General features: G+C 36.7%; 1 pseudogene; it reads left to right on the top strand.

Moving 5' to 3' along the window:
- Positions 1 to 3173: 3173 nt before the first annotated feature.
- On the top strand, positions 3174 to 8572 carry LOC114272828 (uncharacterized; annotated as a pseudogene).
- The last annotated feature ends 6273 nt before the right edge of the window (positions 8573 to 14845 follow it).

Genomic DNA, 14845 nt, shown 5'->3' with positions numbered 1-14845 from the left:
TTTCCCGAGGACCTTGTTAGTTTGCCACCTCACCCAGAGATCGAGTTCTCTATTGACTTAGCACCCGGCATGGCACTGATTTCCATGGCACCTTACCGTTTTGCCCTAGCCGAGTTGAGTGAGTTAAAGATTTAACTCCAGGAGCTGCTAGATAAGGGCTTTATTCGCCATAGTGCTTCACCGTGGGGAGCACCGACCCTCTTTGCTAAAAAAAAAGATGGTGCCTTGAGATTTTGTATCAATTATTGGAAATTGAATCGGGCTACGGTTAAAAATAGATACCCTACGCCCCATATAGATGATCTGTTTGACCAGTTGAAAGGGTCCCATTGTTTCTCTAAGATAGACTTGAGATCAGGTTACCATCAGTTGAGGGTCAGGAAGGAGGATATTCCGAAGACGACATTCCGTACGCGGTATGGCCACTATGAGTTTCTGGTGATGCCATTTGGGCTCACCAATGCACCGGCAGTGTTTATGGATTTGATAAATCGGATCTTCCGGGAATTCTTAGATTGTTTTGTAGTCGTTTTTGTGGGCGACATTCTGATTTATTCACCGTCTGAGGAGGAGTACGAGGAACACTTGAGAGTGGTGCTTGAGTTGCTTAGAGCCCATAGGCTGTATGCTAAGTTTGGGAAGTGTGAATTCTGGCTAAGAGAGGTCAAGTTCTTAGGCCATGTGGTTTCCGGGGAAGGGGTGTCTATTGATACATCCAAGATTGAGGCAGTGCAAGATTGGGCACAGCCTAAGAGTGTTTTTGAGATCCGCAGTTTTCTGAGATTAGCAAGGTATTACCACCAGTTTGTGAAAGATTTCTCCAGGCTAGCTTCACCGCTGACTAGATTGACGCGGAAAGGGGTCAAATTTGTATGGAGTAAGACTTGTGAAAAGTCGTTCCAAGAGTTGAACGTTAGATTGACCACCGCTCCGGTTTTGATTATTCCGAAGAGAGGTTTGGGTTATGTGGTTTATTGTGATGCCTCACAAGAGGGTTTGGGTTGTGTGTTGATGCAAGAGGGAAAAGTAGTAGCCTATGGCTCACGTCAGTTGAAAATACACGAGAAGAATTACCCTACACATGACCTAGAGTTAGCAGCCGTGATTTTTGCCTTGAAGATTTGAAGGCACTACCTCTATGGTGAGAGATTCGAGGTATTCTCGGATCATAAGAGTCTAAAGTACCTGTTTACACAGAGAGACTTGAATTTGAGGCAGAAGAGGTGGATGGAGTTCATTGAGGACTATGATTTCGAGTTGCACTATCACTCGGGAAAAGCCAATGTTGTGGCCGATGCCCTTAGCAGAAAATCCATTAGTGATGTAGCTTGCATAGCCATCCGAGAGTGGGAGATGTTGGGTGCACTTGGCGAGTTTGATTTGCTTCTGGGCAAATCAATTGGGGCTGTGATCTTGTTTTCTGTAGTTGTGCAACCCACACTTGTGAATCGAGTGTTAGAGGCACAAGGAGGTGACCTTGAGGTGGAATCCCTCCGAGAGAAGATCTCCAGCGAGAAGGCTGAGAAGGGCTTGACGGTGTATCCCGACCTGAGTGTGAGATACCGAGACCGCTTGTTTGTGCTGGAGTCTTGCCGAGAGGAGGTACTCCGAGAGTTTCACCATTCACGCCTTGCAGTGCATCCGGAAGGCACTAAGATGTATCGAGATTTTGGTCGCCAGTTTTGGTGGCGGGGTATGAAGAAGGATGTGGCAGCGTTTGTGTCTAGGTGCCTTACTTGTCAGCAACTGAAAGCCGAACATCAGAGGCCAGCGGGTTTGTTGCAACCCTTGCCTATTGCCGAGTGGAAGTGGGAAAATGTCACTATGGACTTCGTTGTAGGTCTTCCAAGGACTCAGTGGGGTAGTGATGCTATTTGGGTGGTTGTAGATCGGTTGACTAAGTCGGCGCACTTTATCCCTATGCGTGTGAGAGATTTGGTAGATCATCTTGCCGACTTGTATATTCGGGACATAATGAGGTTGCACAGGGTCCCAATGTTGATCATCTCTGATAGAGATCCTCGTTTTACTGCTAGGTTGTGGCAGAGTTTGCAGAGTGCCTTGGGCACTAAATTGACCTTTAGCACAGCTTATCATCCTCAGACTGATGGGCAGTCCGAGTGTACTATTCAGATCCTTGAGGATATGCTTCGAGTTTGTGTTCTTGACTTTAGTGAGTCATGGGAGAGGCACTTGCCTCTAGTGGAGTTTGCCTATAACAACAGTTTTCAGTCGAGTATCGGTATGGCACCGTTTGAGGCTTTGTATGGTCGACCGTGTAGGTCTCCAGTTTGTTGGGCCAAGGTGGGTGATGCACCTTTGTTAGGCCCGGAGTTGGTGAGGAAAACGACGGAGAAGGTTAAGCTTATCTGTAGGAGGCTTGTCACAGCCCAGAGTCGCCAAAAGAGTTATGCCGACCGTAGAAGGAAACCTTTGGCATTTGAGACGGGTGATCATGTTTTTCTGAAAATATCAACTAGGCGGGGTTTGATGAGATTCGAGAAGAGTGGGAAGTTGTCCCCTCAGTTTATTGGTCCCTTTGAGATCCTTGAGAGGATTGGCCAGGTTGCCTATCATTTGGCCTTGCCGCCGCAGTTATCCGGAGTGCATGACGTGTTTCATGTTAGTATGCTTCGGAAGTATGAACCAGATCCGTCCTATGTGCTGGATTGGACCGATTTGGAGGCTGACGAGGATATCTCGTATGAGGAGGGACCGGTTCAGGTCTTGGATAGGCGGGATCAAGTCTTGCGAGGCAAGACCATTTCCTTAGTAAAGTTTTGTGGAAACATCACGGAGTGGAGGAAACCACTTGGGAACGTGAGGTGGATGTCCGTGAGAAATATCCGGACTTGTTTGTAAATGTTTAACTGTAGTGGGATTTTGTAATGTTGATGAACTTTAAGAGCATTAAATATGTCTTAAGTTGTAAAACATTGTATATGTTTTGATTTATGGAAGTATTTTGAAACTTGCCTTGAAATGGAAGTTTAGTGTAACATTGCATATGTTGAATGTACTGTAGAAATGGAATTATATCATGAATATTGAATATGATATAGATTTGTGAAATATGTGTTAAAATTGGTAAATTTCAAAGGAAAGCATGCTAATTATGCATATTGAGTTATATATTGTGATTTGCCTCTTGAAAAGAGATAGGATGACCGGTAATGGGTCAGGTTGTTAAATGTTGAGTTGTAATACTGTTGAGAATTGAGAAAACCACGTTTTTGAAAAACTTGTACTTAATTTCGGGGACGAAATTCCTTAAGGGGGGAAGGTTATAGCGATCTTGGTTTTTCCTCTCTTTATTTATTGTATTCCAGACTCGGTTCCGTGGATGTGTTGTTGTCTCATTCTCATTTCTATCCTTTACTCTTCTTATTTGAGTCTTGGGTTGTGTTGAGCAGGTTTGAAACAGGTTGGTTGTGCTTTGAAACCAAAAGTTGGTGCCTAGAATTTGGCCTTCACGCTCGAGCGGGGCTTTTGACACTCGAGCGGGCCCTTCGTTGTTGCTTCTCCGCTCGAGCGGGAGTTTTGACGCTCGAGCATGAATTTCCATCTCCTAATATTTTTCTCTGCAGGTCTTTGTACGCTCGAGCGGGAGTTTTGACGCTCGAGCGTGACCCCTTTGATTTTGTTCCTCTACTCGAGCGGGGACCATCGCCTGCAAAACTTCTGTGAGTGTGCATCCAACGCTCGAGCGGGCGTTTTGACGCTCGAGCGTGAATCTGTGTCTGACGCTCGAGCGGAGGTTCCCACGCTCGAGCAGGGCAACTTGTATATCAGTCTGAGTTTCACCTTTTTGGATCACTTTTTGATTTCCTTTCTCTCTCTTACTTTTTCAAAACCTCCATTGGAGAGCACCTCTCTCTAAAACCCAACTTCTCTCTAGTTATTGATCTAATTAGAGTGATCTCCTACCCTTGTCCCTTTGTAAAAAGTGTTGTGCTTGGTGTGGGCTTCACTTTGATCCGAAAATTTCTTGATTTGGAGCATCTCAAATTTTCTTCATCTTCTTCCTTTGAGCTCCGAATTTGAGGTAAGGATAACTACTCATTCTTATGATCTTTGACATAAATTTTTAGTCATTTTGATATAATGTTGATGTTGGGTAATTTTGGGTGTTAAGGTTTCAAAATGTATAAAGAGGGGTTTTGTATTTTGATGCCTTTACATGTGTATTTGGGGCTAGAGATGAGATTATTGGTGTTGTTGTTGATATTTGAGCCTTTGGATCAAAGTTGAGAAAAATAGGAGAAAGCCCTAATTTTTGCTATTAATTAATTTATATAATTAATTGGGAAATGTTATGGAATTACGAAATTGAGTTGGAAATAATGAAATTGGCTCATTAGGTAATAGAATGGTGTAGTTGGATTTAATAATCACTCACCTTTGAAAATGTTGATAATTTACCTGTTGGTGCATTTATTATCTGTTTAGAAATAACTGTTTTGGGCTATTGATGAAGGATAGTCTTGATTGTTGTAGACACTGCATGATGATTAGGTGAACTAAAACTAATCAAGTTGTGTGTTTGAATACATGGGTGCCGGATCCCGCAGATGAAATTTCTGTAAAATGGCCATTCGAAAATAATCACACATGGGTACTGAATCCCGCGGACGCAATTTTCATAAAATGGCAATTCTAAATATCTATACATAGGTGCCGAATCCCGCGGATGAAATTTTCGTAAAATAGCAATCCGAAAACATCTATACATGGGTGTCGAGTCCCACAGATGAAATTTCCGTAAAATGGCCATGAGAAACTAATTACACATGGGTGCCGAATTCCGCGGACGCAATTTCCGTGAAATGGCAGTTTGAAGTATTGTTGGCTTGAGATGTAGTCTCGCTTAAATTGTTTGGTCAGGTTCTCAGCCGTGTTTATAAGTTGAATTTGTTAAATAAAGGATTATGGAACTAGATTGTACTATATGTTGGTCTATATGAGTTAAACATTTATCATATGCTTATGTTTTAGTTATTACTCATATTATGTTTAGCATATCTCTACTGGGCATTGACTCACCTTATATGGGACATCATTTTCAGATACAGGTAGCATGCCACCTCCAAGGACATAGCTTGAGAGGCTTAGTGTCTGGGACATCTTTTGTAGTTACATTTTTGTATTACATGTGTATCAAGCCAAGGGCTTATTATCTGTTTGAGTTAGTACTCACTCTTTTTGCAACCAAGTGTTGGCTTGAAAAGTTGTAAGCCCGTAGGGCATTTACTTTTGTTGTCAACATGTAATACATTTTGTAATGAATACTCTGATGAAATGTAATTATGCTTTATTCTCTTATGTCAAAAATATATGATTGATGAGTTTATTTTGAGGGCGTTACAGTGCCCCTCCTAATACACAATTTCAAACCCAACTAACCACTGGCACACCCACACCACGCATGACGCACCATGTTTATATATTTTATTTTATTTTATTATTATTATTATTTTTTTTTGGAATCTCAATCCCAATCCTAATTAAATACTAACACAACGTTTTTTTTGGTGAGTGCACACAACTCCAATTACAGTAAAGTTAAAACTCTAAAACCTTAAAAGTGTATGAAATTCTTTATTTTTTTTATTTATTCACAGTACTTGTGAAGTATCTTTGTATTTTCTTTGTTTTTTTTGTCTCCCTTTGTTGCTTTGCAATTTACCAACTCGCAATTCACTAAATTAGGATCACACAACACAGATTTGGGACCATACTACAACCTTGGTATCTTTTCTTCATTGTTTACAAGTAACTTTTTTTTTTTTTTACTTTTAAATAAAAATTATGAGTATTAATTTATAATTGTTTGTTAAGTTTTGATTTGTAAAAAATTTTTATTTGTTATTATTTATGTTAAAGTAAGAGATTTTGATATGCTAAAATTATGAATCTTAATTGGTGGTAATTTATATTAAAATTAAAGATTTTGGTTTGTTGTTGTTTGCGCTAAAATTAGGGATTTGATTTATGCTAAAATTAAAAACATTAATTTGCAGTGATTAATATTTAAATTAGGAATTTTGATTTGTTATAATTTGTGCTAAGATTAAAAATTTAGATTTGTTGTGATTTTTACTAATTTAAATTTTTTGATTTGTATTAAAATTGGAGATTTTGATTTGTGGGGGCTTTGAGATTTTGATTATGAATTTTTATTTTGATTTTTGGTTTTTCCAAACAGTCATGGAGAAATATTTCAAAAGAAAATCATAGTTGGAATCGTCTCTTTCTCAAGAAAAAGATGATAATTATTCTTCTGCAAAACAAAGTCGCATAGAAATCAACTTAGTAGACCTTCCTACAGATCCAGGACTACGGCCTCGGATTATGGACTATAATGCTAATGATCGAGACCGAATTCGCAGGGTATATCTACAAAAAGGTCCTTGTCAACCTCGTGATCATAATTTTCCACAAAAATCATTTGGACAAAAATTTCGGCTATTTAATCAGGCTTGGTTTAGTGAATTTCCTAATTGGTTGGAGTATAGCGTAGCAAAAGATTTAGCATTTTGTTTATGTTGTTATCTTTTCAAACCCGATATTGGAGAGCAAGCTGGTGGTGATTCCTTTGTTGGTGAGGGTTTCTCAAATTGGAAGAAAAAAAAAATTCAGACTCATGTTGGAGGTCCCAATAGTGCTCATAATCAAACTTTGAGTAAATGTCAAGACTTGTTAAACCAAAACCAGCATATTGAAACGATTTTTTTCAAACAATCTAATCAAGCTCGAATTGAGTATCGAACCCGTTTGAATTCATCAGTTGATTGTGTTAAATTTCTTCTAAGACAAGGACTTGCGTTTCGTGGGTATGATGAATCTGAAAAGTCAAGTAACCAAGGAAATTTTCTTGAACTTCTCAAGTTTCTTGCTGATCATAATGAAGATGTCAAAGTGGTTACATTGAGCAATGCTCCTCAAAATCTCAAGTTGACATCTCCTGATATTCAAAAAGACATTGTAAATGTGGCCGCATTTGAAACTATCAATGTGATTATTAGAGATCTTGGTGATGCACTTTTTTCTATTTTGATTGATGAAGCTTGTGACATATCAATCAAGGAGCAAATGGCAGTTGTAATACGATATGTTGACAAAAAAGGCCAAGTGATTGAGCGCTTTTTGGGTATTGAGCATGTTGCTAATACGAATGCTCCGTTACTTAAACAAGCTATGGAAAATTTATTCTCCAGACTTGGATTGAGTATTTCCAGATTGCGGGGTCAAGGATATGATGGGGCTAGTAATATGCAAGGTGAGTTCAATGGTCATAAAACACTTATACTGAAAGAGAATCCTTGTGCATATTATGTTCATTGTTTTGCTCATCAATTGCAATTGGCACTTGTACCCGTGGCGAAGAATCATAATCAAATTGCTTTACTTTTCACTTTGGTTTCTAATGTGGTGAATGTTGTTAGAGCATCATGTAAACGCCGAGATATTGTTAGGAAGAAGCAAGCTACAAAAGTTGCTGAGGCACTTAATACTGGAGAGCTATCTAGTGGGCAAGGCTTAAATCAAGAAACTAATCTTAAACGTGCTGGTGATACACGTTGGGGTTCACACTATAGTACTTTAGTCAGCTTGGCTAGTCTGTTTCAACAGTGATTGATGTGCTTGAAATGATTTCGGAGGATGGTTCAAATTCAGAACAACGAGCAGAAGCAAATGTATTGTTGGACTCAATTCAATCATTTGAGTTTGTATTCAACCTTCATTTGATGAAAACGATATTGGCTATTACAAGTGAGTTATCGCAAGCACTACAAAGAAAAGATCAAGATATTGTTAATGCTATGAATTTAGTTCAAATTTCTAAAGTACGGCTCCAAAAGATGAGGGAGAGTGGGTGGACATCTTTACTTGATGATATTTTGTCTTTTTGTGAAAAGCATGAAATTGATGTTCCCCAAATGGAAGATATGTTTGTAGCTCGAGGGAGAAAAAGGCGCAATGCTCAAGAAATTACAAACTTACATCACTATCGCGCTGAGTTATTATACACTGTTTTGGATATGCAAGTTCAAGAACTAAATGCTCGTTTCACTAAGTCGAACACTAATTTGTTACTTTGTGTGGCATGTTTGAATCCATCTAACTCTTTCTCTAGTTTTGACTGGAAAAAGTTAATTTATCTTGCTGAATTCTATCCCAAAGAATTTTCTTCAGTGGAGCTCATGGTACTTAATGATCAACTTGATACATATATTATCAACATGCTATCCAGTAGTGAGTTCTCAATGTTGAATGGAATTGCCGATCTTACTAAGAAAATGGTAGAGACTAGAAAAGACAAGAAGAGACAAAGTATATCCATTGGTGTATTTGCTCTTGACTTTAGCATTAATCTTACCTGTTGCAACTGCTACTATTGAGAGAGTATTTTTAGCTATGAATATTGTGAAGAATCGGTTGCGAAACCGAATGGGTGATGAAGAATGATAGCTTGGTTGTCTACACTGAGAGAGATATTTTTTATGGCATTAACAATAATACAATTATGGAAAGATTTCAAAAGATGAAAACTTGTCGGGGTCAATTGTAAAAGTTTAAAATTTAAAACTTTTTGTAATGGATATTAATTTTTAATGTTTAACATTAGCTCGACAAATTATTATTATGTTATTGTTATTGATTGAAAGAAAAATTTTGAAATTGTAATTAATGGGTGCCCTCCCTATATTAAATTCCTGGCTCCGCCACTGGTAGTAGCAAAACACCAGAAACACCAAAAACAAAACAGAAAGTTCAAGTCTAAGAGGCAACTAGCATCAAGAAGACACCAACTCCAAAAGTCTCAAGGTCAAAGGGAAAAAGAAATTGCAGAGAAAATCCATCTCAACCAAACTACTAGTTTCAACAAGATTAAGCAAGCACATAGAGTAAAGTGAATCTAATGTGTTTAGAGAAAATTGTGATGATAGAGAAAATTCATATAAAGGGAAAAAATACTCGCAAGGATACAACTAACTAGTGAAAATCAAGCAAGCAACATAATTTGATGGGTCAAGAAAAATTCAGATGTTAGAGAAAATCAATCAAGGCACATAAGTTAATGTGATTATAATTGTGGTTAGAGAAAATTCATCACATGAAGGAAACTAACTAGTGAAAATCAAACAAGAAAAATAAATTGAAATGCTAAAGAAAATTCATCTCAACCAAACTAATGGCAAAGAAATTGCAAAGAAATTCATCTCAACCAAACTACTAGCTTTAACAAGATCAAGCAAGCACATAAAATAAAGTGAATATAATGTCATCAGAGAAAATTCAGATGTAAGAGAAAATTATAGATAGAATCACATAACAAGTTTTAAGAAAATACAAAATGCCATTGAAACCCTAATTAATCTGGATATTATTACGAAATATAAACCCTAATTAATTGAAGAATATTATAAAATGCAATGAATTGTAGATGCAGAGAAAAACTAGTTTAAGAATAGAAACACCTACCAGAGTGAGGTGGTGATGATGAAATCCTAATTACAAACGGAGATGAATCGAGTTGAAGATGAACAGACTCAATAATGAAAGTAAAATGTATTAGAGAAATTTCTGAGAAGAAATCTCAAAGATTTTCTCGTAGATAAAACCCTAACTTCACTGAATATGATTGATAGAGCTACCATGGCTTTGAAAATGAAGGGACCCAAGTAGAAAGCTTGAAGAAAGAGAAGAAGGGATGTGAGATTTGGATGAGCAAATTGAATTCAGAGAAAAAAATCTTGAGATTGAAGAAGCCATTGTTGTTTGCTTCAATTTTGTTATCGTTCTTAATTCAGAGAGAGAGAGGAGAGGAGAGAGAATGAGAGAATGGGTGTGATATATGAGTGTGGGTGAGGGATCTTAAGTTATAAAATATATATATATATATATATATATATATTATGAACCTCTCCCATTACTAAAAGTTGGAGAGGGGTGTTAGACCAATTTTTCCAAAATTTTAAGGTAAGACACTACATATATTTATATCAAAAACAAAAATACTATATAATTTTGAATAAATTATCAATGAGTGAAAGGTTGTCGTAATATTAAACAAAATGTGAAAAAAATGGGTACAAAATTCTACTCTACCTTTTCACACAAAAAAGAGTTGTACCTATGTTTTTTCAAAAAATTTTGATCAAAAGTGTCTCAAAGAGGGGTGGTTGTTGTACTGGCTCGTATGGGGTTTGTTGAGTAAATAATTCATCAAAAAAATCAAATTAATTGGATATTTTTATTATTTTTTTAAAAAAATTAATAATAAATACAATTTTGATAATAAATTATTGGGTAAATTACACTTACCTCCCCTGAGGTTTCTGACAAATACAGGGACCTCCCCCTGTGGTTTCAATAATTACAGTAACATCTCCTACTTTACCTAACAATGTCAAGATTCCCCCATTTGTTGACAGCCGTTTATACACCTAGCAAAACCTGTTGATGTTATCAAAGCAAAGCACTAAAATGCCTATAATTCCCTCAATTGTCCTCAACCCATCTATATATACTAATACCAAATGCTGGAGTTCTCTAGCTTCAGAAAATCCAAGTGAAAGAGGGAAAATTACAGAGGCAACAAAAAGTGAAAAGCAACAAAAAGAACAAAACAGGGGTCTAAGCACAATACAGGTATATTCCCACTCACATTAACTATTTAAATAAATAAAAATTACAAGTGAATAATAACTAATCAATCCAAAAAAATAGTAATAATAATAATTTGAAAGCACAAAGCACAAACAATACAACCATTATTGACAAATAAAGCACAAACAACAGACATCCAACACAGGTATGTCCTATTATTCAGAAATAAAGCACAACAACAAAATGCAATATATGTTCTGAAAATGCATTATAACTCTCATATTTCATGAATGTAGATTCATTGGATGGATATGTCATCATCAAATAGTGGAGGAGGGGTGATGAAATATAAAAGCAAGCTCTGCTACTATGGGGGCAAAGCATCAATTAAAGTCACTAAATCCGAAGGAAGGAAAATATTTATAGAGAGAGAGAGAGAGGCAAATTGTATTATTTATGCCCAAATGGGAAATGCGCATTATCGGACTGGTGCAAACCAGTAAACTCATCTGTTGGAGGAGAAATGATGATGGAAGACACTCAAGCAACTGTTAACAAACACACGTTATCCTATGAAGAAGAAACTCATGCAATGAATTTAATAAACCAAATGGGGGCTATGCAAACAAGGATGCAAGTACTTGAAGCAAACATAGGGTTTATGAAGATAGTAATGATGATGAATGTTGTTTTGTGTTTGATTTCATTAATGGTTGCTCTCAAAATGTAATGGTAATGATTTACCTAATGTTTTGTAATGGACCTTATGTAAGGTTTTGTAATCTTTTGTAATAGACCTTATGTTTTGGAATGCATCTGAAAATGTAATGGACCTTATATAAATATGATGAAGTTATTGAGCATTATATAAATATGCACATCTAATTTGACTAACATAACAACATGTAAACATAATAAACATCAAGTAGGATTATTTAATGACATCATATAAACATCAAGTAGGACTGTTTAATTACATCATTCCTATGATATATGTTCAGTTACATCATTCCATGGACCATATTTGTCAAGTCTATGCAATTACATCATGTAAGTTCCCAAAATGAGTATTTATAAAATACTTCATACCCACTAAAAAAAACCAAAGTGAGCACATCATTAATTTGCTATCCTTAGCATTGCATGTCCACTACAAAAAATAAAAAATAAAAAATAAATAAAAAAAAATGGTGGAACATGATCCTCACTAATTGTACAGTAAAGTAACATATATTTTATACCTTCAACCCATGTTAATCCTTGTACCAAAAACATCAACATCTTAGCTAAGTCATCTGCCAAAAAAAAAAAAAAAAAGGTCCAACAAACAAATAAATAAACAAAAAGGCAATGTTGGATTCATACAAGATGAAAAAAAATAAGAAAATAATTTCATTGTAAGGTAATAAATATCATTCTTGTGCATCAATGGATAGACAAAACAAATAAAAATCACAAATGAAAAGGCAAAAGAAATAGGAAAAGCTTACTTTTGCATGCTTGGCCTTGCCCTTGCCTCTTCCACTTGAACTCCCTCTCCTAGTTGAACTTCCTCTACCAGTTGCATTTCCCCTCCCAGCTGAACTGCCCCTTCCACTTGAATTGCCTCTACCACTTGCATTTTTCCTTCCAAATTGCCTATCACAAAACCTCTGCCCCTACTCATAAATCTGCCACTGCCCCTACCAACAGTTCTGTCACTGCTTTTACCACTAGATGTGCCACTGTCCCTACCACCAATTCTGTTACTTCCTTTACCACTGGATATGCCAAGTCCCCTACCACCAGCTATGCCATTGCCCCTACCACTAGTTGTACCACTACCAAATGCTCCACCCCCGACTGGACCTTTTTGGCAGGTTCTCTTGTTGTGTCCAAATTGCATGCACCATTTGCATCTCAAGGTACTAGACCTTTTATTTTGACTTGTTCCAGTTGGAGGCTCATGAGCAACCATCTTCTTTGAAGTTCTTGGCCTTCTTGGCAATCTTTTCAGAGATGGGGGTTGTAAAGGGTCCCCAAGTATAAGTGTCCACATGCTATGGTCTAAGATAGGATGTATCATTCCACCATTGGCTCTCAAGTAAGTTACTTTAAAGTAGTAGTGGTCGACAAAATCTTCTTTGTTCAACCTACTGTGAGAAATTGCAACCATAACATGTTTGCATGGGAGGCCAGATATTTCTCACTGTCTATATATACATTTCATAGCCCCAAGATGGGCAATGTGATTAACCCCCTCATTATCCTCTACCTCATACTCATTGCCTTCTGCATACTCCACTCTGCAAGTCCATGACCATTTCGGTGTGACCTCAAGTTGTTTCTTGATGTTCAATGTCACATTAGATTTCCATTGCATTACCTTTTGGTACCTCATCTGAAACTTACCCATCAACTTGCACCTTTTGCCCTCTAACATGGTTAAAATTGGATGACTTCTCAAATTTTCCAACCAATTGTTGAAGGACTCTCTCATGTTACTTGTGATGTGATCACTCATAATCCTACCATCAAATGCATGCCTAGACCTTCTTTCAACTGGAACCTTTTACAGCCAAATGAAAGCATCATTGTTCAGGTCCTTAATAGCTTGCATAGCCTGATTATACTCCATTTGATTATAAGCCCTTAATGCCCTTCAAAATTGTTTTCTCAAAATCAAACTAGGAAATTTGGTTATGAAATTGTTGAATAAGTACATGCAACGTCTTCTACTAGTTTACTCTGGTATAATGTCACTGACAATCTTGTCAAGGCCCTGCATACAAAAACAATGAAACATTAGTAACCATTACAAGTTTAAAATTAGAGAATAAAGCATTATGTAAGTAAAGTAGTGGTTGAATATGTCAGTAAACTACCTTTTGTTGATCAGACATAATGGTCCATAATCTAAAAGGCAGTGCATCTTCTATGATAATTCTCAAGTTGGCCAAGAAAAAAGACCAACTGTCCTTGCATTCACCCTCTACTACTACCAATGCCAATGGAAACAAGCCATTATTTCCATCTAAGGAAACTGTTGAAATTAAAACACCACCATAGGGACCCTTCAGGTGTCACGACCCAAACCCGATACCCAAAGGTTCGACATCACAACAAGACAATAAAAATTAAATAATTCTAAGATTTCTATAGTAGTAGTAGCGCAAGCGGATAAATTAAATCAAATTAAAAAAAGTACCAAAAGTTTATTAAAAAGGAAAAAAATAGTCAATTGGGCTTTTTTTTATTGCAAGAGTCCGATCAAAAATACAGATAGTAAACATAAAAAAAAAATACTGCGATTTATCTCTCATCTTGATCCCGCTAAATCTCATCACCTGAAAGGGGTAACAGCTATAAGCACATAGCAGAGTGAGAAATATTATACTGTGAGTATAGGGGCACAAAATAACCATAAATAGTTATTAAGTTAAAACATTAACATAACTTAATTTGAATAAACCAATTATTTAAGTAGCAAAGACTGAAATAAAGAAATTATGTAAATAACTATAACCACGATACAGAACAGAACAGAACAAAGGTCACTGGAGTGACAAATAGAACAGAGGTCAATGGATCCATGACAAATAGAGGACCACAAAGTGGCCAAACATAAGCCAATGGTTTATTTAAGTCCCCCAAGGCGTAGGACTCCCGTGGTAGTACTTACAGAAAATAATTGTTTATAAAATTATTGTCAAATAATTTCTAAAATTTAAACAAACATATCCATGGGTATCAATTTAAGCAAATAGAGTTCAGAAAATAATCCATGTAACTGAAACATTAACTCAACCATAAAACATAAATTATATAAAATAAATTGTGATAACTCAAAACGTTCATAAAATATATTATGGTAACTCAAGACATATATAAAACATATTATGATAGCTCCAGGTATAATGTAACTCACCTTACAATTACTCTGAAATTAACCTTGACTCACTCTCCGTTTCTAAGGCTCCTCTACAACTTGAATCCCTTGTACGTGTGATTCTTGCTCGAATGCTCTTGCTTGGATGCCCTTTACTACAGCACCACCCTCCATATTTATACATGACTAAGTGTGAGGCCCAAGCAAAAGAAGCATACACATAGGTAATTTCCCCTCTTGCCACCTGTTTCACCCCTCAAGTTTTAACCCCTAAATAACTCTTTGGCGCAAGAAAAAATTTGATTTGGCTTCTCACAATTGGTACGGTTATTACCCTCTTGGTAATTTATAATGATCCCTAAA

Source organism: Camellia sinensis, chromosome 8 (genome assembly GCF_055761805.1).
Source record: "Camellia sinensis isolate YWXY chromosome 8, ASM5576180v1, whole genome shotgun sequence".
Classification (NCBI taxonomy): domain Eukaryota; kingdom Viridiplantae; phylum Streptophyta; class Magnoliopsida; order Ericales; family Theaceae; genus Camellia; species Camellia sinensis.
This window is presented reverse-complemented; position numbering and strand designations above follow the sequence as displayed.